General features: G+C 40.6%; 1 long non-coding RNA gene across 2 annotated transcripts in view; it reads left to right on the top strand.

The window, feature by feature from the left end:
• Positions 1-22,726, top strand: part of LOC119851497 — a 233,409-nt gene extending 210,683 nt beyond the window's left edge. For both annotated transcript variants that reach the window (XR_005291268.2, XR_005291264.2), the window contains one exon: positions 22,408-22,726. This is a non-coding gene — a long non-coding RNA (uncharacterized LOC119851497). The remainder of the gene's footprint in view (positions 1-22,407) is intronic.
• Positions 22,727-25,738: the final 3,012 nt, after the last annotated feature.

Here is a 25,738-nt window from a genome sequence, read left to right as displayed (position 1 = left end):
GGGCTGCTGTGAGGAAGGTTTTAAAAAAACAACAACAAAAACCCCACACACTCTATAGCCCCTAGGCCAACTGGCAGTGTGGGAAAAAAATCCTTTCAATCCCAAAAGATGTTTAGCGTGATGCCCACAACAAGACTTAAAATACAGTCATACCCTAAGTCTGAGAGGAGGAGCTTTTCTTCCTAGCACAAAATGGAACCCAGGGGAAGTGCTATAGAATCTCCATCCCCAACCCACAAAGAAGGGAGGAGAGGAGAGGAGACTGGTGAGGGATTGCAAAAAAAAAAAAAAAAAAAAAAAAAAAAAAAAAAAATTCCCCACTGAGGTCATGTGCAGCACCTGAGGTCAATAAAGAAAGACACAGAAATCAAGGTGGACATAATGAACGTATTGATGTCTAAACATGAGTTAAATTAAGTTTTCCTGCCATTTGACTGCATGAGACAGCTGCAGTTAGGAAGCAAGGTATAAGTTGAATCCCTTGAGGCATCCATTAAGCAAATGTTTGGAGTGACTCTGGTTTTTTTGATACTGTAAGTTTGGACTGCTACCAAAACAAAGGAAGTTTAGGCAGGTATAAGTCTCTCTCTCTCTCTCTCACACACACACACATGTTCATGAACCCATAGAATAGTGCTTAAGAAATAATCCTTTTTCTAAAAGAATGAAAATTGAGTGCCCTAGCCATTCATGTCTGACCTCAAATTAGATGAATATTACTGGCTAAATTTCCATAAAAGTAAGCCTGAGTTTCATAGTCAAATGCATGTGTGATTGGGCTAACTAATGCACATCTGCACACTTGAATATTTTTAATTTATGAGCACAGAGCTCAGTCCTTAGTGTGTGCAACTGAGCCTAGTGAAATAGTCCCCAAAGTAATTTTGGCTGTTCTAAATTACACCCATGAGATCACTGTGGTGGTGGAGGATCAAGAGGAATATCATGCAGTCCACCATGTGCTCCCCCACACTGTTTCATCTTCTGCAAAGGGAATCCTCAGCTGTGCCTGATCCTTTACAGTGCTGAGGAAGTGAAAAACAGCTGTATGGGGTTAGAGGATTGTACCTACAATGCCTATTTTGTGATTAAATGAACGACTAAATAAGTGGACCTGGTACTACAGCCCTCTGTTAAGCATGCAGTACATTTTCAAACCCTTTGTTTAAGTTGATGAGGTAAGATGAAGAGTAAAATGTACAAACAAACCTGAGAACTATAGTCAGACTTGTCTTCCTTTTTATTCAAAATGTGTGTGAATAGGTATACTGGTCCTTTGGCTTTCAGGGGAGGGATGCTTCTGGACCCCCCCGATGGCCCTAGGTAAGAAATCTTGCTTTGCCAAACTCTACAGCAGCATTTTATCTATGGTCAGCAGGAGTTAAACAACTGGATTTGTTTGGCAGGTGGGCCTTGTTAGCCTTTCATGGAGGAGCTATTTAACCTCCTAATGTTGAGTAGGTAGGCAACTCAGAGAACCACAGCAATTTTTTTTTAAGCTGTGAGTCTGCTATACCTTAACTTACTGCTGTTATTGTTTGTTAAAGAACCACTACATCTGGGAGCTGAGGTAAAAGAAGTCAGTGGTGGCCCTTATATTTTTTGGCTTGTTCTTTTAACAGCCTAAATAAAACCTAGTACCTCAGGAAGTAGGACTATATATGTTTATTAACGGGGATTCTGGTATCTTTCTTCTGAGGGGGAACCTGGACTCCATTACAATGTGCTGAATTATAGAGGGAGTCAATTCTCTCTTGTTCTGTGCAGTCACTTATACCCATATGTAGGGATGAAAAGAGCTACTAGTGTAATTTGACTGTTTTTTCACCCTTTGTGCAAGTGTAAGTGAATGTGCAAGGTTGCTGGGAAACAGGTCTGCAATGCAGATCCCTTTCTATTCCTCCTCAAACCTCTAAGAATTGTGCTTGATAATAAAAAATGTCCTCTCTCATTTTCTATATAGACACTTACTGATAAAGCCACTGCTTCTATTTAGTATTGCCCAACACTTCTTTTATAAGATGCTGTTTTTAGTTGCTTTTAATATTGCTAACCTTAAAACCATTCTGGCTGTAATTTCCCAGGCTGGGTCTCTGCTTCCAGTAGTATCTTCTTGGGAAGACTCAGCAAAACTAGTCCCAAATATTTCTGAGAACTACATGGTGGGAGGTGGGGGAGAATGTTGTCTTGCCCTGCCATTTCACTGAGAAGCTGTACAGCTCCATTGTCTAGATCAGGGACTTGACATTTGGCAGCAGGGGTTGTCCTAGTACCAGAAATGTGCCTTAGCTATTCTCATGAAAGACTACACACTAGGCCAAGTAAGATCCTCTTATTTTTTTTAAAGTGCATAAGCTCAGAGTTGTTACTTTGATGGCTAAAGTCTCTGAAGATTCCCTCTGTACTGAGTGTGCTCCAATTTAGAGAAGCAGTGGTTGAGCAGGACTCTCTTGCAATTGCAATGATGTTGGGCACAAGATCTGGGAACAAGACCACTCTCTCATGGACAATCAGTTCAGCTTTTGCTGGTTCCCAGGCAGATTAGAAGAGAAGGAGGCAGCCTAACTACAATATGGAGACAGGGGAAAGAGCTGGATGTGGGATGATAAGGTGGGGGTGGGAGGAGAGAGAGTATAGTATCTTGGTTAAGGCAGTTGGATGCTACTCTGAATAATTGGATTCATCCCTCCCTCTGTCACAGAAATTTTATGTAAGGATAGGCATGTTTCTTATACCAAAACTTTTCACAGGTGGCCACAAATTGTGTGTTCCTCTCTTTCTGGATGCCTGGTTTTAATATCCATGGGTCTGATTTTCAGAAGTACTGGGCACTCATTACTGCAGCTGCAGTCAATAGAAACTGTGCTTTGAATACAAGTGCTATATAATGGTACATATTCTGAAGAATGGGTCATGAAAATCTCAAATTGGGCACCCAAAACTAGTGGATACTCTGACCTTACTCTTTATTCCTTGTCTATGAAATGGGGATACCACTCCTTCATCTCACAGGGTGCCTGAAGAATTCAGATACTCTAGTGATGAGTGACATAGAAAAGTCCGTAACGAAATCACTGATTCTGCCTCCAGAGACAAGTTCGAATAGTGTGCAGTAAACAAGGCCTCTGATCACAAGTTGAAGAATGGTGGAGGGGGGGAAGTGGCGGGGACAGAGGGTTGACAGAATTAGCATAGCAGTTTATTAACTGAGCACTGTCCACTCAGTGCACTGAAAGAGGTAGGGAGCCTGTGGAAAAAGTAGTGTGTGATCATGTAATTAAATACTGTATCAAAGTTACAGTTGCACAAGCAACCTTAATTTTGACATTTCTTAACTCTTGAGTTCTCAGCCTTAATGATCTTTTAATATAGCTTTTGTCTGTAATTGTAGAAATAACCTGAGATGAGCTGCAGCAAATCTGATTTAATGTATACTTGGATCAAGCTGCTCCCTCACACTCATCTATAATCTATTTCTTCCTCCTGTCTAAATGTGTGACAAGAGAGAACGTTGTAGTCTACAGCAGGCAACCCTTCTATTGTAATTCTAGCTGTCCAGAGAACTGTGGATTTAAAGTCCTATAAATCGTGGGATGTTTAAATGTGGGATTACTTGTAGCTCATATATATTAACTACAATTTACAATTCATTAGTGATTATGTGCTATATACTATTCATATGGAGAGCTACTCCTGGATTAAGCTGATGTAAATAGTGTGGACTAAAACAGTAGGCCAGATTCTGATCTCATTTACATGAATAGTAAATCATCCACAACATTCTTGAAAACTATAAAAGCCAGTATTCATGTAATGGTTATTTAAAGATTTAGCTTTTCAAACAAGGAAACCTTACTTGGTGATAAAACTCAGCTATACTTTACATTTAGTGACTTGATTTCTAATTCCTTATTTAGCATCTTTGGAAAACACTGAATCCATGAATTTCTACATAAACCAAAATTATCTCCCAAATTCTATTGGGGGCAACTATACATCTGTACTGACCATGATTGAAGAATTGTATTTAATCTATCAAGATAATTGTATTGAAAGAATATCACTTTTGTTATAGAAAAATAATCTTAAATAAGCATTGTGGTGGTTTCCTCAGTGAACCTCAGATGAGGGTAAATATTCCCAAAGATCAGAGCCTAATGTGAGGCGCCTAAAGGCCACATTTTTGAAAGAGCTTTGCTCCTGTTTATTCATCTAAATGAAATGGCCTGATCGTCAAGTGTGGTGAGCCCCAGCAGCTCCCATTGAGGTTCAGCTGTTTTCAGAATCAGGCCACTTATTTGGGTGCGTAAATATGGGTTTGGGATCCAAGTTTTTGACACCTGTTTTGAAAGTATGGGCTGAACTTTTCATAGGCTAGGCTTCCTGGATTGGGAGCTAGAGGGAGAGAGAGAGAGAGAGAATGAACTCTGTCCTCCTCCCCCTAAACCTAGTCATTATGCCAGCAGACAATATCTAATCAGATGCATTTCTTGGGTTAGAAACAACTTGAATTAGTCTCTTCTTTGAGGTAAGAGAAGGGAATGCTGACTCATTACAATATACTGCTATTCCTAACTGAATTCTAGTAGAGTTTAAATGCCAGACATGACAACTATTAAAAATATATAAAACTTGGTACTATCACCAACACACAAACATGAGCACATAGCCTTAATTAAGAAAATCGCATTGACTTGTGATTCCTCAAACAGTCAGAGAAGCTTATCCTTGTGTTAGGTATTTCATTTTCTATTTATCTTGCCTGTCCTAGAGGGAGCTCTAGTAGATATTAAACTCAAAATTGATCAGCTTATCTTGCTCTTGTGAAGGAGACAACTTCTAATCTTAGTTGCTGTCTAGTAAACATGCTCACAAGAAGCATTTGGTGTAGCAATATATTTTTGGCTCCTTTTAGCCTACAAGACTCAGAGTAGAATCTTGTAGAAGGGGGAATAGCTTGTTAAAGGCATTGCTGATTCATATATCAAACAAATTAATTGTTCATTATCTAATTGGGCAAAAAAAAATGCTAGATTTTTATCTTCACGATATAATCAACATAGTAAAAATAAAACACTTCAAATAAAATTGATTCTGAAAGTGCAGGATTCGTAATGCCTGCATCCACAAAGGGACAAAAAGAAATTGCGATGCTGAGTGTCCAATTTTTAGGCACCTAAACTAAAACTTCCTGTAACACTGTAATCCACAAAACCTCAGTTTGGTGCTTAGGCTCCCTACCCAATGCATTGGAAAGGCAGGCATCATAGAATATAATTAACAAAAGCCAGCATGCTAGGCAGGGATCTGTCAACGAGCAAGCAAGGTTTAGGATACAATATCCCAAGTCCAGGCTGCAGGAAGGCACATCTCTGGTAGCAATCCACAACCGGAACCCCTCCCTGGAATCAGGTGGCTTACGCATCTAAACTGTTTGTTGCAGAATAAACTAGGTGCCTTCTTTACTCTATGTAAAATAGCAAGAGGAGTTGGTGCTGGAAGCTGGATACTAACTTGAGATGTGAGGGACACCAGTTCAATTCCCCACCTCTGCCTGAGCGTGACAGGCTTTGAACAGGGGTCTCCCACAATGCTGAGTGCCCTGACCACTGAGCTATGGCATTTTGATAGGGGACTTCCTCAGTTCCCCCGTTAGAATTTTTCCCCCCACTGTGCATAACTACGTAATCATCAGATGAGAGAATTACTCTATAGCCTAGTCGTTAGGGCACCCACCACACCTACTGTAATTACTCTAATATTACTCCACATTGGAACAGCTTCAACAGACTGAGGGAGACCCACATCAAAATATCCTGTAACTCAGCAGTTAGAGCACATTCCTGGGACAACATGAACAAGGGTCTCCGCCCGCTGCCTGAAGAGAAGAAAGGTGTGGGACTTGAACCTGGGTCTCTCACAGTTGAGTGTTCACCTTACAGCTCAGTATCTCCTCCTCCAGCAGTCAGATTTTGAAGAGGATTGGACCTAGTAGGCAACCTCTGAGCATGCCTACCAGACTGGGGCCCCACAGATAATGTAAGTTCTCCTCTGCCCATCTTCCACCGTTCATGGATTGAACGGGGGGCTTAGGCAGGAGTTAGATACCTGGTTAGTTTGAGTGAGGCAGCAGCGCACGTGCCAGGAAGCAGAAAGTTAGGGACCTTTACTAGAAGAAGCCTAAGCATGGGATGCATGTAGGATGCATGTGCCTACAGTGAAAGGCCCAACTAAGTGGGGGGTTTTGTGGATTGCAGTGGAGCCTAAAACTGGTACTTGGGTGGATCTGGGCCTAAATCATTCTATTAACATGGGTTTGCTTGTGCTGCAAGGTACAGCTTTGTGTCACTACAGGAGGATGCTTGCTGCTACACCCCTTCATGATGTGTATCCCCCCCCCCCACAGGACACCCAGCAAGTTTTGCTGCCTGGTGACTTGAAGGCTGCATCCTCCTGCCTGGTCCCCGTAGATGCCTTATGCCCTCAGAGTTGTAGAGAGAGCACAGCAGGGTTTGTATTTGCATTCTTCTGCTGTGCAGGCTTGTCATGCTCTCCCAACTACTTGCGTATCGACAGAGCACCAGGGTGCAAACTCTTCATAAGATTAGAAGACTGCCACTTGCTCGAGCAGGTTCTAACCTCATCCAGTGGGGAGCAGTGGTACCACTGTAATGTGAATTATTTAAACTATAACTTCCCAAGAACAGGACATTGTTTTATTGTTCCTTGTGAATTACAAGTTACCTCTGTTTTGAGAGGCATCAAATTGCTGTGAGAACTAAGAATCCTCCTGGGTAGCTAAGTGCTGTCTGCCATGTTAAAAGGGAGCAGTAATGGTGAGGACACAAGGAGAAGGTAGAACAAGGAGGGGGGGGGGGAAGTCTCCCCACATCTTTCCTGTCCCTGGCTCACTCTGCAGGACTTACAGCCTGTCCTCTGGAAGTAAACTTAGCCATAGTGCCTGGTGCATTATGTCCCACAATCAGCTGAACCAGCTGTAATTTTGTAATACTTCACATTAAACATCTTTTTTCTGTCCATTGAGTCCCTTGGAAACCCTTATCCATTCATCTAACTCAACATTCACTAGTTTCCAATATCCAATTAAAATTATGGCTAATTGAAAACTTAATTCCTATTTATCTCTTTATTCAACAGCCCTGGACCTGCAAAAACAGTAGCAGTTCTTGAATAATTATCTTGTTAACTCTTGACAGATATTCATAAAAGGACATTGAGTCAGTCTCACATCACTCCCGTAAATCCCCCACTGCCTTATTGGACCCCCTCTCCAAAGAAAATTTAGGGTTGGTCAGGAATAGAGAGGTTATTTTACCTTTGTTCTTGACACTGTAACTGCTGCTGGAATACTGTGTTCAGTTCTGGTGTCCACAATTCAAGAAGCATGCTGATAAACTGGAGAGGGTTCAGAGAAGATCAGTCAAGCAAAAGGCCCTGGAGCTGCACCTGCTCAGTCTGACAGCCTAATAAGTACAGCTGAGCTGTATCAACTAGACAGCCTGATGGAATGCTTTGCCTGATTTGGCTAAAGAAGTGATCAGGCTTGCTCTTATACACAACAGCGGTAGTTCAGTGGCTGCTCAAAGTATTCACCTGTTGCTGTGATAGCATCTTATTTCTGCCTTGTTCCAGTCCTTCTCTTGTCTCTGACCTGAGCCACTCAGCCTTTCCTTGCCTCGCTCCAGGCAACCTGGTTCTGACCCTGAGCTTCAATTCATTGCTGTTGAATCCTGGTTTAAGCATTAGGCATGACTGCCCATATCTCAGTCACCTGAGAAAAGCATTGAGAATGATTAAAGGATTAGAAAACAAGCCTTCTAATGATTGATTGTGCTTCTTGAGTGTATTTAGCTTAAAAACCCAAAGGTTTAGTCTAGAAGTACCTAACTGGGAATAATATTTAATAAGGGGCTCTTCAGTCTATCAGGGAAAGGTATACCAAAATCCAATGTCTGAAAGTTGAACCCAGATCTATTCAGACTAGAAATGAGGTGTACATTTTTAACAGTGGGAGTAATTAACACTTGGAACAATTTATCAAGAGTCATGGTGGATTCTACATCAGTGGCAATCTTTAAATCCAGATTGTATTTTTTTGCTTGGAGTTATTACAGTGAAATTGTGCGTCATACAGAAGGCCAGACTAGATGAGTGCAATGGTTCCTTCTGGCCTTGGAATCTGTGAAGTCTGCCTTCTTGACTTCCAGCAAGCGGTTGGTTTATTTGTGTGCCTCCTCCCCCTTACTCCCTGTAGACTCCTAAACATTTGCTGTTGCAATGCTCAGCATCGCACCTCCTAAGCCCTTTATGAATATGGTTGGCAGGGCTGGGGCAAGGACCCATACTATGTGAAGCATGGGGTGTGGCTGTTCTAAATATTGGTGATACCAAGCACCTGAGAGAAAGAAAAGGGAGGAGGCTTAAGCCACCTTGTGGGGAAGGGGGGAAATACATTTCACATAAGAGCTTAATGTTAACTTCATTTAGGTCTCTGCAGGAGATTCTATTGTGCAGCAGTGATCTCCATACCTCTTTCTGATCTGATAGGTACATGAGAGAAAACATTTATATGCAAACTCTAGCATTTCTCAATCAAAGAAGATCCTGGGTTTACATTCTACTGTATGTTAAATAAAAAAATGTTTACTTTCAGATGCAAATTGATTTTTAGAATCATCTGGTTGTCAATTTATTAAAGACATGATGTAACTCCATAAAATACATGTCAAAGTACCTTAACCTTAACCCCAATACCTTTGGTATAGGGAAGAGAAGAGGTGTATTTCTTCCAGCTTTATGTGCCCTAGCTGGTTGGGGTGTGTGTGTGTGTGTGTGTGAGGGGCTCTTTCTTACAGCAGCAGGCCAAAATTCTGTCTAATACAAAAATGGATACTTAAATTTTTGTGGCATTAAAAAAACAACCTGAATGGGACACAACTCTACAGATACTACTTAAGGTAAAATTAAAAATGGGCCCCTCTGAATAACAAACTAACCTACCTCCGGGAAATATAGCACACTGGGACTAACCTAAGTTAGGAGTTAGTTACTGTTCGTTACACTTACAGCTGTGAGAAATAGCAGTGAAGCCTGCATCACTTCCATTGTCTTAGATCTAGCTCCCCCGCTCTCAAATTTTAATGCTGTAGAAAATTTCAATGAGAGATTTTCAGTTTCTTAAATCTTTGTCAGCCCTGAAGAAGAACATCCCTGTTATTGTAACTTATGTTGAATGCTGGTAGCTTTTTAACAAGACTGACTTTCACAATGTGTTATGCAAGCAATCAATCCATTGGTTAGCTGAAATCATAAATCCTGTTCAGGCGGTGATGTTCTCCATATGGGACTGCTGGCATGAGGAAAGTATGTGTTCTGGCTTCCCTTTCTAAAATTTATTTGTTAGTCTCTAAGGTGCCACAAGTACTCTTTTTCTTTTTTTAGATTCATTATTAGTTTTGACTTTTTAGAATTGATGTTAAGTCATCTAATATTTTACACTGAAGAGTGAGGCTTACATAGAGAGCCTGTGGGTTTTTTTCTTTATATATATAATGGGCTTTTCAACTTTCATGAGCATCCGATGAAGTGAGCTGTAGCTCATGAAAGCTTATGCTCAGATAAATTCGTTAGTCTCTAAGGTGCCACAAGTACTCCTTTTTTAGACATACAAATAATTGCAAAGTCCTTATATCACTTGTAGCAGTGATTGGAATAGACTGCTGGCTTGCAAAAGTCTCTCTGGTAACTTTCAAAAGATTGGAAGGTCCTCAGTTCATATTTCAAGACACTCCTTTTAGTTGTAAATCCACAGTCCAGAATATTAGAGCAGAAAAGACGCAAAATGGAGTTGTCTGCTGTGTCTCTCTCATAGCCTTTGCCATGTGAATGGAAGCTTTCTGTCCCAAACACAGCCCACAGCTCCTGTGTATGGAAAGTTACTGGCCCAAGATGGAGTCCAGTATCACATGGATTCAAAAAGGGCAAGTCATGCCTGACCAACCTGATTGCCTTCTATGATATAACTGGCTCTGTGGATATGGGGAAAGCGGCAGATGTGATATTTCTTGACTTTAGTAAAGCTTTTGATACGGTCTCCCACAGTATTCTTGCCAGAAAGTTAAAGTATGGATTAGATGAACGGACTATATGGTGGATAGAAAGCTGGCTAGCTCGTTGGGCTCAACAGGTAGTGATCAATGGCTTGATGTCTAGTTGGCAGCCAGTGTCAAGCAGAGTACCCCAGGGGTCGGTCCTGGGGCCAGTTTTGTTAAACGTCTTTATTAATGATCTAGATAATGGGATGGATTGCATCCTCAGCAAGTTCACAGATGACACTAAGCTGGGGGGAGAGGTAGATATGCTGGAGGGTAGGGATAGGATCCAGAGTGACCTAGACAAATTGGAGGATTTGGCCAAAGAAATCTGATGAGGTTCAACAAGGACAAGTGCAGAGTCCTTCACTTAGGATGGAAAAATCCCATGCACTGCTACAGGCTGGGGACCGACTGGCTAAGCGGCAGTTCCGTAGAAAAGGACACGGGGATTACAATGGATGAGAAGCTGGATATGAATCAACAGTGTACCCTTGTTGCCAAGAAGGTTAATGGCATATTGGGCTGCTTTAGTAGGAGCATTGCCAGCAGATCAAGGGAAGTGATTATTCCCCTCTATTCGGCAATGCTGAGTCTACATTTGGCATATTGCATCCAGTTTTGGGCCCCCTACTACAGAAAGGATATAGACAAATTGGAGAGAGTCCAGCGGAGGGCAACGAAAATGATCAGGGGGCTGGGGCACATGACTTATGAGGAGAGGCTGAAGGAAATGGGCTTATTTAGTCTGTAGAAGAGAAGAGTGAGGGGGGATTTGATAATAGCCTTCAACTACCTGAAGGGGATTTCCAAAGAGTATGGCGCTAGGCTGTTCTCAGTGGTGGCAGATGACAGAAGAAGAAGCAATGGTCTCATGTTGCAGATGAGGCGGTCTAGCTTGGATATTACGAAAAACTATTTCACTAGGATGGTGGTGAAGCACTGAAATGGGTTACCTAGGAAGGTAGTGGAACCTCCATCTTTGGAAGTTTTTAAGGCCCAGTTTGACAAAGTCCTGGCTGGGATGATTTAGTTGGTGATTGGTCCTGCTTTGAGCAGGGGGTTGGACTAGATGACCTCTTGAGGTCTCTTCCAACCCTAATCTTCTATGATTCTATATGTCTCTACATGTTTTGCTGAATCACAGGGGATCACAACTGGCTCTTCGCCATGTGAGGCATCCCAGGAAAGGCCTACTGGGTGGGAGGAAATTCTTCAATTGCCCATTGTGAGAGTGGAGTGTCCTTAATCAGCCATAAGCACATATCTGTCTAGTCCTGAAGAAAATCTAGTCCACTCAGGAATACAATACATGTAAGTAAATAGCCAATATTCATAACTTTAGATATAAAGATGATGCATGCATATAAACAGGATAATCATACTTAACAGGCCATAACTTTTGCATTGATACCTTACATGACATACTATGTGCAAGATTTATGGAAACTGTGTAACAGTGCTAACAGTGATATAAATGGTCACCTTTTTTATACACAGCATCACCAATAGGAATAAACTCTGACAAAGCAAGAGTATCCAGGTTGTGCCAACTTTGTGTGCAATAAGTAGCATCTTAATTCACAAGTAGACTTGTGCAAACCAGATTTGAATAATCTTTGTTCTTGCACAGTAAAAGGCACTAAATATGCCAGTCAACAAATACAGTGATTCTCAACTCACATGCTTTTGGTTATCCATTGTTCTGTACCCCATGCAGTCCTGGACTGAAAAAATAGGTGCAAAATAGCTTTTCAATTAATGTTGAGGGTTTTTTGTGAGAATATTATATGAGCAGATTGTAAACTCAGATATCTAAAGGATAGGGCTGTCAAGCAATTAAAAATTAATTGTGATTAATCATGTGATTGAATCAAAATAATTGTGCAATTAATTGCACTGTTAAACAATTATAGAATACCATTTATTTAAATATTTTGGGATTTTTTTCTACATTTTCAAATATATTGATTTCAATTACAACACAGAATATAAAATGCACAGTGCTTACTTTATATTTTGTTAGAAATATTTGCACTGTAAAAAATGAAAGAAATAGTATTTTTCAATTCACCTCAAACAAATACTGTAGTTCAATCTCTTTATCATGAAAGTTGAACTTACAAATGTACAAAAAAAACTGCATTCCATAACAAAATAAATTAAAACTTTACCGCCTACTAGTTAACTCAGTCCTACTTCTTGTTCAGCCAATCTCTCAGACAAACAAGTTTGCTTACATTTGCAGGAGATAATGTTGCCCACTTCTAGTTTACAGTGTCACCTGAAAGTGACAATAGGTGTTTGAATGACATTGTTGTAGCTGGCGTCTCAAGATATTTACATGCCAGATGCACTAAAGATTCACATGTTCCTTGATGCTTCAACCACTATTCAACCACCATTCCACACTGATGATGGGTTCTGTTCGATAACTATCCAAAGCACTCTGGGCTGGCACATGTTCATTTTTGTCATCTGAGTCAGATGCCACCAACAGAAGGTTGATTTTCTTTGTTGGTGGTTTGGGTTCTGTAGTTTCCGCATCAGAGTGTTGCTCTTTTAAGACTTCTGAAAGCACACTCCACACCTCGTCCCTCTCAGATTTTGGATGGCACTTCAGATTCTTAAAGCTTGGGTCGAATGCTTTAGCTATCTTTAGGAATCTCACATTGGTACCTTCTTTGTGTTTTGTCAGATCTGCAGGAAAGTGTTCTTAAACACAACTTAAACACATGTTCATCAAACAACATGTTATCATCCAAGACTAGCATAACAAAAAATATATGGCAGAATGCAGGTAAAATCATGGAGCAGGAGACATACAATTCTCCTCCAAGGAGTTCAGTCACAAATTTTAATTAACAATTTTTTTTAAACAAGCATCATCAGCATGGAATCATTTCCTCTAGAATGGTGGTTGAAGAATGAACAGGCATATGAATGTTAAGCATATCTGGCACATAAATACCTTGCAATGCTGGCTACAAAAGTGCCATGTGAACACATTCTCACTTTCAGGTGACTCTCTGTAAATGAGAAGTGGGCAGCATTATCTCCAGTAAATGTAAACAAACTTGTTTATCTGAGCGATTAGCTGAACAAGAAGTAGAACTGAATGGACTTGTAGGCTCTAAAGTTTTACATTTGTTTTTTTGGGGTTTTTTTGGAGTGCAGTTATGTAACAAAAAAAATTCTAAGTTGCACTTTCACGATAAAGAGATTGCACTAAAATACTTGTATGAAGTGAATTGAAAAATACTATTTCTTTTGTCATTTTTACAGTTCAAATATTTGCAATCAAAAGTAATAAAAAGTGAGCATTGTATTCTGTGTTGTAATTGAAATCAATATATTTGAAAATGTAGAAAAACATCCAAAAATATTTCATTTCAATTGGTATTCTATTGTTTAACAGCACAATTAAAACTGTGATTAATTGAGATTTTTTATCGCAATTAATTGAGTTAATTGCATGAGTTAACTGCGATTAATTGACAGCCCTACTAAAGGATATAAGATACACATGATATTTTTTAAGGTGGAACTATTGGCTTAACTCAGCTTCCCATTGACTTCAAAGGAAGCAAAGTGATTCTGAAAATCCTACATTCCTTGTTAAATACAAGCAACACTTCTTATGTGGATGTGGTATAAAATATTCTGAGTGAAACCATCCTGCTGCCTATTGACTCCAATTTCCTTTATTTATTATATATAATGCATAGACAAAACACTGTCGGCCAAAGTTTAATGCCACTGTGTTAGTTGCTGGTACTCTCCTCCCCAAGGATTGTTTGAATGTAGTAGTTCCCATGATTTAATTCAGGGTCATATTTGTAGTTACTACTTGAAACACCTGTTTTAATTACCTGTAAAGTGAGGGTAGGAGCTCCATTTGTAACCTAGTGATACATCTTTCATAGCAGATGTCTTCCTACACTTGCAGCCAGAGCTATAGCATCCAGTCCCATAGCAAGCTGCCAAGGGTGACCCAGACAGAATTTATTCCTGGTACTCTCAGTATACACAGTTACTGCAGAGTAGAGAAGGTAGTAACCACATGGTAATAAGAAAGCATGTAGCCAAACATTCTTTGCCCTCTGTGAAACAGGGCAAAAAATATAAGGCTTAAGTTAGAAGTTATAAATTTTTCCTCCTAATCAAATAGGTAACACTAAAGAGATGAAACAGATCAGCAAGAGAGGGTAACACCAGACTTGACTTCAACTCAGACAGTGAACCGGGGCTGTTCATAGGGGAATATTCCTCCTGTTCTAGAAGAAGAAAGTACTCCCTTGTGTGCTTTTCTTTATAATCCTGCCCCCTCCCCCCAAAAAAAAATTATAAAGTAAACGAATTTCTACTCCTAAAATCTCTCAACAGGCTTACTAGAAAAAAAAATAAAACTCAAAATTGAATCTGAAATCAATATTGAAGGGGTGAGACTGTGTAGGGCTGGTTGAAAACGTGTTGAACATTTTTTTTCAATGGAATATTAGATTTGTTGACTAAATAAAGTCTTACCTAGAAAGTGTTTGTTTTCTGTGGAAAACTTTAATTGTACTGAAAACAAAACAAAACCAGTCTTCAGCACATTTTTTTGCATAACAAGTCAATGGAAAAATCTGACATTTTTCTTTATTATTAAAATGAGGGGGACTTAACTTCTACCCACAGCTATTGTAAAGAAATAACTCAATAAATGGTGTCCTTCTTGTTGCACTTGGTGCTGTAGAAAAATGTGATTCCTATCCCCTTGGGTCAAGCTTTGAGAATAAAGATTTTTCAGTTTTCTGGCAATTCCAGGTGTGGGGTGGGGAATGACCCAGAACAAACCAGTTTGTTTTGATTTTGAGCATACTTTATTTCTATATAAATTAAAAATAAAGGAAACTTCAAAACAGGCATCTTGAATTGAAAAATCAAAATGGCAAACACACACAAAAAATATCTTGACCTCTTTGTGATTTTTAGTTTTTTTTTTTAACTAAAACAAGCCAGTGTTAGTTTCACTAAGTTGCAAAATATTGTGTTGCCAAATCTGCATTTTTTCCTCTCTGAACATAATTTTGATAGAAAACCTTCATCTAGCTTACAATCAACTCTGAAACAACTCACTTATGTGAGTAATGGATAATGGGGAAAAATTGGGAAAATGAGGATCACAATATCAAGCTGTTACATAGGTTAGTTATTGTATAATAGCATCTAGACAAGGCTTGGTGGCTGTTAATTCTGTTTTTATTGTATCCTAAATAACTTAGGGTCACTTTTTTAAATGTCAACAACAAAAAATTTACCTTACAGGACTAATAATGACTCAGTTGTAAGAACATGCATGATGCAACATTGGACTAAGCAAGCTATCTCAGTGTCTGCTTGGATTCAGGGAATCTGGGTATGCCATTAAGGCCATATCACCAGTTCAGATGTTATCCAAGGCCATTAAAAAAGATAAGTCCCATATGATATTTAACTTGTAAATGTAGTGTTGAGAGAGCACTTTCTTGAACACTTATTAAATTCAGCTAATTGTAGATATCTTAAACATATAAAAGTTTATTATGTAAGTTTATAAAAGTTTGTTATATTTCATAAGCTATTTAATTAAATATAACTTATTAAAATAATTACTACAAATGGATAGCCCTTATAAATATGTACGCTGATTACATCCTTCTGCATGCAAAACTTATTAGAGCCTCTCACAAACTTCTGTGGAAAAACTGTTTTTTGGGGGTGGGGTGGGGTGGGGAAGGTATCAACTCTAAAAACTTAGTGTTCCATCCTCCAAGGCTGGATCCTACACTTCTTGTGGGAGATTCTACAAATCAGTGGGAGTCAAATCAGGCCCTGGGAGGGCAAATGAACAGAATATTATAATGGGGGGAGGAGGGAACGGGGATGGATGTCACATAATAGCTAAACCCCTAGTACTACTTTCATGTTTTAAGGTTAAGCATGTTCATAAGTGTCTGCAGATTTGGGGATTGTGACACTTTAACAAACAGCTCAATATTAGTCGGAGCTTTTCAATTTCTTGGGTGGGATTCTGGTCCCTCTGACATCTGCTGAAGTATTGCCATTGTCTTCAGTAAATTCAGGATTTCACTCTTGTCTCTTCTTGGTTGTCATCGAAAACATACTGTTAACTGCACAAGATACCAAACTGATAGAAACCTATATTATACAGTTTTATTCATTCTTAATTACATTCAGGTTGACTTGATTATAATATATATAAATAACACTGCTTCTCTCATCTCAAACTCACAAATGTGAGCTATAAGCCCTTTTTGACCTCTGGTTTTATTTAATATATCTCCTCTCCTCTCAGTACTCCAGTATCTTTCCACTTGCCAAACCTGTTGAAGGACGGAGGACAAACTATGAAACTAGCAAAGTTTATCTTCTAGCTGGTTTTTAAAGACTCTCTAATGAGAATGGGTAGACGTAAGAGCTGGGAAATCTGTTCTACCTTTGATGCATGCATATAACTCCCATTAACTTTAATGGGAGTTATGTGCATTTTGAGGGAAGATTACATCCCTGGGGTCCTGTAAGTGAGCGTACTAGTTCAGTGGACGGGGGAAGCTTCAATCTTTTTCACTTGAAGGCATTTGTCTGAATTGCCTGTAATAAAAACAGTCTGTCACTTCTTAAATCTTTCTGTTCATTGTTGCATTATGTAACAATTCGCCCCCCCCGCAATAAATTCTTCATACCTCTTTCATTGCAGCTACAGATTAAAGATACAGATTCTATTTTGACTTCACATCTAAATTCCAGTATCAAGCTGTGAGTTGTTCAGTAGCATTAAACCTATTCGTATGGTACATTAATGGGGTCCTGAGGTACTTTTTTTAGAGGTCATTCCCCATAGTAGTAGTCATATCACCTGGTTTTGACTGGAAATTCAACTTTTTCACCCCCAGCTTAGTTTTCTAAAGGCAGGCCAATTTGATTTTGACTACTTTGTTTTTAGTGAACTGTTTCACAATATGCCGTAACTGAAGATTGCATGTAGTTTGCAAGGAAGCCTAGAAAAAAATACTTTATTGGCTCTCTGTGCTTGTCTATGGAAACATATCATTGTTTTATTTTACTTTATGCTTTTTGGGGTGGAGGGATGACCCACTTACCAGATAGTGTTTATATATAGCAAGCATAGGAGAAGCATTGCCTTGCAAGTAGACAAGTATTGTTTGCCTTATATACTAGATGGCTACTGGCTCTCAGAAATGTTAGTCATGACGTTTTAGTGTGTAACACTGCAGTCCATAGTCTGGAAATTCATGCTTCCTATGTACAATGAGATAGGACATCCCAAGATCTGAACAACCCTCAAGAAGGCAATTGTGAAGAGATGTTCTACAGAATATAGGCTAAAGGAAATTAAAGACCATGTTCTGTACTTCACCTCTCAGGAGATGAAGAAGCACAAAGGTGACTTTGTTATCCTGTCTCCTCCTGGATTCTAGACTGCTGCAGAGTTTGATGCAGCTCCCAGCATCAGTGAGAAGCCCCAGAGCTGCTTTAATTAAAGCAACTTCCTCCCAGCTGCCACCGTGCTGCTCCACAAGCCAGAATAGCAGAACAGAACATTTGGCCTGCTCCCTCTGTCGCTGCCCTCTACCATTCCAGAATGCTGCTATGCCTAGGGCTGTGAGATGGCTGGTCTAGGGGTGTCATTACCTACACCACTGCTGTGCCCCGAGATAGTCTCTGGAGGTGACTTCCTCTACTCTTTGTCTCTCCACAGCTCTGTAAAGGGGTTTTAATGTGGGGGAAAGCATTTGACCTCAGATCTTCTATTAGTTCTGATACCTCGTGCAGAAAGTTGTTCTTGAAAGATTTCAGCCCAGTTTTGCAGCCAGGAGAAGTTTGGATAAACATACAAAATTTTAGTTTCTTGGCCACATTTAATCAAAACCCTGAATCTACCAATGGCCACCAATCACTGCTTTCTCTTGTGTATTTCATCAAGTGCACTTTTTCTTAAAGTTCTCAGACACCTCTCTCCTACCCCTACAGAGTAATTGGCTTTCCCAGCTATTGTATAATTACTGCAAGGGACAGAGAATCCAAGTTCAGCTGCCAGTATCTTGTGAGGCTCTTCTGTATGAAACAATGCACAGTGAATTATGACAGCAATAGTCCCTTTTGAAATATTTGTTAACAGCTCTTACAGCAGTTTTGCTTGGCTTTTTCCCTCCTGGTAGTCAGGCAACAGTAACTAAAAGTAACTAATGCTTTGAGATCCTATCCATGGAAGCTTAGGGTCAGACCTTCTTAAAATGGATCCATAGTAACTCAACAATCATAGGAACATACTACAAATAGCACTTCATTTGATATATTGTATATCTTCCTAACACTGAAGGAATTAACATGTAACACAAGTAGTAACCACTTACACTTCTGTTTCCTGTCCCAAAACTTCCTCAAAGACTTCCACTCGCATTTTGTCCCCAATGTAAAACATCCTTCTATGGTCATGCATCATAGTGACTTTTTATTTTTCAACTAAGGAGGGCTGGGTAATTTCTTTGGAGCCCAATAATGCTGCTTAGAGATGAGATGGAGGTGTCAATGAAGTGGCACAAAATTACCTCAGTCCCTTGCAGCTCAGACTGTTTTAAGTTTGACCATATAGATTTGACGACATTACTGTACATGTCCAAATGGTGAGACAATATAGAACTCCCTCTAGTCATAATCTTAAACTTACAGCTCTTTAGAGTCCCTATTGTATTGGCTCACAAGGTCTTAAATGGTCACAATGCCTCAGTCAGCAAAACTCCAAAATGTGGGGAATGCCATATCTAACTTGATCATCCTGGGATAAGCAGGCTACTGAAAAGACAATAAAAAAGCTCTTTTCACTTAAGCCTGGCTGTAGGCAGGCATATGCTATAAAGCATGGAGTGTAACTAGATTCTTGGAGGAGGGGGATAGATTCTTTTGTTTCTGAATCAGGACCCTTAGTAACATGCTGTTACTATAGATTTGGATAGCTAATTGTGCATACCTGAGAGTTGTGGTGTCTTTCCTCCAGTAGAATGGATGGATACTGTGGATGGGCTGAGAGAGGAAACAAACTGATCAACTAATTTGTGAGTTTTAAAGATTCTAAATTGCTAGCTATATCCCTGAACTCAGTCAAAATTATATTCCCATGAACTGCTTGAAATGATAGACTAGTGCAGTTTCTCTCTGGTCTCTGGTGAATAAAGCATTTTTTTATTTTTTTTTTTAAGCAGGTGTTGGCTGGTCATTGAAAGAACTCTATTGCAATTTATTATCTCAATTTTCTGTGCTCTATAAAATGTCCTATCATTAAGAGGACTTTCTCTTGTATTTTATAAAATGACTTTTCTCCCTAGTGGGATGTGTCAGTTGAACTTCAGGCAATTAACCTCCACACATCATCATCAGAGTCCCCAGTAAGAACTCACGGCAAACAGCTGTAAGTCTCATCATTCTAATCACAATCTATTGATGGACAAAATGCTGTGACCTAAATATTAAGTGCAGAAGATATGCAGGAATAAAAGGTAGTCTGCCTAAGGAGAAACACTGATATAGGATCAGGCTTTTGAAGAAGGCTGCTCAAAGCTTTTAAAGTGCTCTGTTTCTTCTATTTTCCACAAATTGCAGGTGGCAGCTCCATAGATCACCCAGAAATATTGGGTGACGGTCTCAGATGGGGGTAAATCTGCTCCAATCTACACCCAACTAAACCATATGAGAATCTAGCCTATTATTTAAAGGTTGTGGTGCAGACTCTACTGCTGTTACAACTCAATTGTGCCACCTGGATGGCATGAAATGGTTGTGATCTAGTTACTAACTACCAGCAGAGAAGTCCCCTGGAATAGAGGGAACTCCCTGTTGATATATCTATGCTTCTGGTAGGCCCTAGTCTGCTGCTAACTGCCCCTGCACTCCCACTTCTGGCCTAGGGGCTTGGTGGCACTTCGTTTTGCCAATCCTTCACTGATGTAGAGGTAGTTATATTCTGCTACTGGCATAGTATCCTCAGAGATGGCCAGCAGTAGTTCTATGTGGTGCCGAGGCCAGGCCTCTGAATTAGGGAGGCAGAACCAGCACCAGCTCTCTGACTTTTTTTTCCCCATCCAATCTCCTGTGCTGAGCACATCTGTGGCACAGGGAGGAATCTGTCCCTACATTATATTTTAACAACAAACTATTAACCTTTCTCTCTAACTTGCCCCTTTTAATTTTAAAGTGGCCTCTCAGACCAGGAGTCTGAAGCAAGCAGCTGTCCCAGAGGAGAAGCTCTGTGCCTGAGGGCCCAAAGACTAAACTGTCCTTGAATTGACAGACTGTTCTCTTCCCCCCTCCCCCCCCCCCACCTGTGCTAACAACTTTTCCAATTTAATAAGAAGGGTTTTTTTTTCTGTTGGCAGTAGAATCTCCTACACCAGGCACCAAAGCAACCTTGCATATCTCTGGAGACAATATGTCAGAAAGATGAACTTGCATCTGATGCTTGGAAATAGCTTAACTGTCTTAAACTTTTGGGGTAGAAGGGGGAGGAGGAATCTCTCTGACATGCCAGATTTCCACAGAAAGGCAAAACTTAGAGAGATGTTTATATAATGGTCAGTTTGATTTCTTAGGATTTGTCTATACAGCATGTTACTGCATAGCAAGCCAGGTTGTGAATGCACAGCACACAAGCTTGTGGCACAGTAACATCCTTGCTGCTACAGTGCAATGAAAATCTGAGTGTTCAGCAAGTTATTGGGCTGTAGATTTACACCCTGGATTGCTGTACAGTAACTTGCTGTACAGACAAGCCCATAAATATTCAATTGTAACCAACTTTAACTCTAGGTATTGCTATGTGCATCACCTCTTCTACAGAAATAGAATTCTATCTGAAGTTAAAGGCCCCTCTCGCACCCCAAAAAGCCAGTCTTGCCAATGACTTTAGTGGAGTGAGGATTTCATCCAGGGAGGTCAATACAAAAAATACACTAAGGGTACAAAGTGAAACACACAGACTACATATGGTGATGGTGGTGGTAGGGTTGTATGGAAGTTGCTGAAACTTGTAATACATTTTATTACAAAATTCTGACCATCTCACCTGCCTTCTGCTCTCTCATGTCTCTCCCTGGGCTTGTTCTAAACTTCTAAATCAGCTGAAGTTTCAGTTTATTGCTGCTGTTGCTTTATTGTTTCTGACTCTTAAGTCTGCTTTACTTGTATTTGCCACAAACGGTAGGGGAGGCATCGGCTTCAGAGTTTTCAGAAAGACATTAGCAAAAACTGTTGAAAGTTCTACTAGGCTAACAGAGTACAGGAAAGTCCAATATTTAATACGTATAACTCGCTAATCAATGAGAAAAACTCCCACAGCTGAGTAGAGGAAAGTATTTCATTTCACAGAGTTTCACTATTTTGAAATTTTGGTATCAATCCAATTCAGAAGGAAAAGCAAAAATTTCCAAATGGTCCATGAAAAGTGGTGCAGCCCCAGGGCAATCACCTGGTGGGTTATCCTAGTTATTTTTTTAAAAGCAGCCATAGAAAAGCCAAAGCCATCTCTTTTTAAAGCAATGTTCAGCTTGCAAAGACAAGCCATTCTAGAAGTTAAGAAGTGCCAGAATTGAGGCTGTCTGTGCAACCTTAATTCAACATCCTTAATCTTATGCTTTATGACAATCTTTAATTATATGACCATATCCATTCAGATCCATTCTCAGGATCTGAGACTTGTTGCTGCACATTCCTTCTTGATGTGTAGACCTACCTAAACAGATTTGTTACACCAATGCAAAACCCACAACCTACAAGAATATAAACCAGGTTTAACTTCAGATAGAAATAAGTTCAATTTAAAATGGGTTTATATTGATTTAATTACAGAAAACAAGCAGAGGCTCAGTTACAAAAGAATTCTAGGAACAACTTGATTCTTCTCTCCAGTTTGACAAAAGTGTAGCTCTATTGGGTTCAGTAGAATAACTGTCTCACTTCTCTGAGAGGAGAATTTGCCCCAAATTCGTGCCCATGAGCTTGGCTTCTCTAACAACCTCAAAAGAACTCCGTGATTGCATAAGAATGCTGATTCTGGACCCTGTGCCTGATGCTTCCCCTTCCCTCCCTTTCACCTCAATGTTGGGGGAAGACTGACTGGAGCTTATGCTCAAATAAATTTGTTAGTCTCTAAGGTGCCACAAGTACTCGTTTCTTTTTGGAGAGGGAGTATGTGGCAGGCTCACTCCATTTATCCTCCACTGTCTTTATTCCATTAAAGATCCTGTTTCAGTGACAGAAGCAGCTCTACCTCTTACTGGCACTCGGGCTGGCTCGGAGAATCAGGGCAGCAGAATCCACTCTGGTTTCCTCCTCCCATCCTATGCACCAAGCACAAGAAAATTTAGGAATAAGAGCATCAAGGCCAATATATTCTGTGAAGCAACAGAGAACTTGAAGCATCTGTCTTGTTCAGGATCAACAACAAAAATGTCATGTTACCAGGTAACTTGCCCCTCCTCTGTTAGCAAAGTTAACTGGTGTATTTCCAGAGCTGTATTAACATCATTACTAATGCTGGTGAACTGAATAAAACAAAACTGCCATGTTAAACCCAAACCCAGTTACCTCATTTCTCTAGACTCTTCCTTTTCTTCTTTCAATATTTGTTTTGGAAATGTTTACCAGTAATATAGTCCAACTGCCCCATGCCACAGAATTTAGAATAAGCTAATAGGGAAAACACAGGAGTTAAGCAATGTTACTTGCAAGTATAGAAATCACTTGAGCTATTCAGAGGGAGCTCTGGTACTCTGGATGAGATCCTTGCCACTTCAAGCCCTGACAGAGGGGGATGAGGGAGATGTGTTGAGGAGTTTCAGGATAGGGTTGCAGCATGCTATGCTGTACAAATTCCAGGCAGTGCTGCAGCTTATGTGGCTTGCAGGGTTCAACCCCTGGAACAGTGGAGGATCAACAGGGTACAAAAGTGGTTATAAGCAACCTTCCCCAAATCTCTCACCACCCCAGGTTATGCTTTTTATGCTGTGCCTCGATCAGGTGCAGCACAGAATCTCACCATTCCTGATGGGGGATGAAGGGAGGGAGCTGCTATGTATACGAAAAATGAGTGATCTTTGCAGAGAACTTTAGAGTAATACACCTTCCAGGCTGAAGATAACTGCATGGTATCTCTAAGCTGGTACTACGGGACTTGGACCACCTCAGGCCTTGATTCAGCAAAGCATTTAAGCATATGCTTTGGTGAACGGGTGCTTTGAAAATTTCACACTAAGTCTGACTCAACAGAGAATCTCATCACAGACTCTAAAATTGCAGGTGCACATTTTTTCCACAAAGACTATCTCTAAGTTTTATAAGCAAATTGCATTTCTACTTACAAAACAGAGATGCCTAACTACCCACTCTGAATCTACAAAGCCGTTTTCTCACTAGTCTGAGGTTTTGCACTTTGATTTTTAGAGCCTGCTATTGCTTGGCCAGAAGTGCTCTCTAATTTCAAATTTAACCAGCTAAAATACTTTACATTAATACTGTAGTTGAAAGGTTTTAATGATATATTGTTAGTGCATTTTAAATCTTTCTCTAAAATAATATAGACTTCAAATGAATCAGTAAAAACAGTTCAGCCCCAAACAAATGAACTGTTTATTTATGTTAAAGCAGTACCTAGAGACAACAACTGATGTCAGGGCGGGCCTCATTATGTGAGACATTCTGGGAGACACAACCTGCCTGTAATAAGATACACTGGTCATTTAAGGAGGGGGTAGAAAAGCTGTTACAGGAAGCTGAAACAAAGTCCCAGGAAATACCCTTGTAGATGAAAGAGAGAACAGTCTCAGGGAATTCACATTAGGAGAAGGAAACCGTCCCTTTAAAGGCCTGGGGCCAAGAGCCCAGTAGTGTAGGGTGGGGCAGGGCTTCCTCTCTTCCAGTCAATCAGGAAGCTCTCTGGAGGGGACTACATATGCTCCATGTGGTGTGGCAGAAGAGCCAAAGATAAGTGAGATCCTTTGGTTTTCAGTAATGGTGAGGACTATTTGAAACTATGGGCAATTATTAAACAAGCCCCGATGGAGAGTAGTGATACTCCTCTATTTTAAAAAACAAACAAACCCAAAACTATGGTGTTTATAAGGGCCCTGAAGAGGGAAAACAGAGAGAATGCTGCAGAAAGTATCTGGCCATGAGGGGAAGTTCAATAAGCAGCCACCCTATTACACTGCCCCAAAGAGATTGCAATTTAAATAGACAACACATCTATAGTAAAAAGAAAAGGAGTATTTGTGGCACCTTAGAGACTAACAAATTTATTAGAGCATAAGCTTTCGTGAGCTACAGCTCACTTCATCGGATGCATTGCGAATACAGACTAACACGGCTGCTACTCTGAAACATCTATAGTAGTATCCCTATTTTAGAAGTGGGGAACTAGGCCACTGGAGCATTGTATGTGGTCCTGTCCCTTTAAATGGTTGAATGCCACCCCTACCCCATGCTTAGCTTCATTTTCATCATAGGTGGTGGGTGAAATTCCCCCTGGGGGAGGCTAGCTCCTTACCCTGCCTATTCTGCCCAAGGCCCCACCCACACTCCACCCCTGCTCTTCCTCAGGCCCCACTCCCACCTGCTGCTGACTTGCAGCTCATCTCTTTACCCCCCTGCAAGCCCCTCCCCTCCGCTCACCTCCACACACCCCCGCCTGCCATGCCGCTGGCTCACCGCTCGCCTCCTCACCCTGCTGCTGCCCCTCCTGCCCCAAGACCCTCCCTACTTCTCGCCTTGAAACACTAATAACATTCCCCTAGGGAAACTGAACAGCTATATTACAATTGCCAGATGGATTCTCCTCTGCATGTCATGGAGTTTGGTATATACTGTATAGAGAGATATGTGGCTTTTCAGGCTACTGTGCCAAACTGAAGCCTAATCTCTCCTTTTTCAAGTGTTTGTCATTGACAGCCTGCATTAAGGCAGTGGTTTAATAACCTTTCTTACACAGAATTCCCTGCCAGACTCATTTATTTAAACAGGGTTTGAATAAAACCACTAGATCAGAAATAAACTCGCTGGCTATGTCAGCTCCTCTTTCAGTGAGCTTAGTCAAAAATACTGCTGGATACAGAGAATAACTCGCGTAGCATGGGAATTACTGATGGGTTGTTTGGAAATTGTTTATAAACCAAACAACACATTTTCCGACAATATAAAAGCCAGCTGAATGTGGCCAAAGGGTTCCTGCACATTGGCAAATGCCTGTTAAATTATTGCATTACCACTTTAATGGCTCCTTTAACAGTTTCAGTGATCTGCTGCTAGGTCTCTGGAAGGCTTTTTCACTTGTGTAAAGTTCCTCAGGGATCCCCTCTGCTCGCTTTTGGGGGGGAGAGGGAGTGAGGAGGAGGGATGCAGCCAGCTGCAGGGACCTCTGAAGGGAGGAGGTAGAGAGGAGGAAGACTCACCGGGCAGCAGCAGGAGGCAGTGAGAGCCTTGGGGAAGGGTCAGAGCAGGGAGCGGTAGAGGCTGGGGGGAGGGCGGGGGAAGAGCACCACAGCAAATGTGTCAGGCAGCAGGGATGGCTGTGCTAG

The sequence above is a fragment of the Dermochelys coriacea genome, chromosome 2, assembly GCF_009764565.3.
Source record: "Dermochelys coriacea isolate rDerCor1 chromosome 2, rDerCor1.pri.v4, whole genome shotgun sequence".
Taxonomy (NCBI): domain Eukaryota; kingdom Metazoa; phylum Chordata; order Testudines; family Dermochelyidae; genus Dermochelys; species Dermochelys coriacea.
Note: the sequence above shows the minus strand (reverse complement) of the source record. Positions and strands in the feature narration are given on the sequence as shown.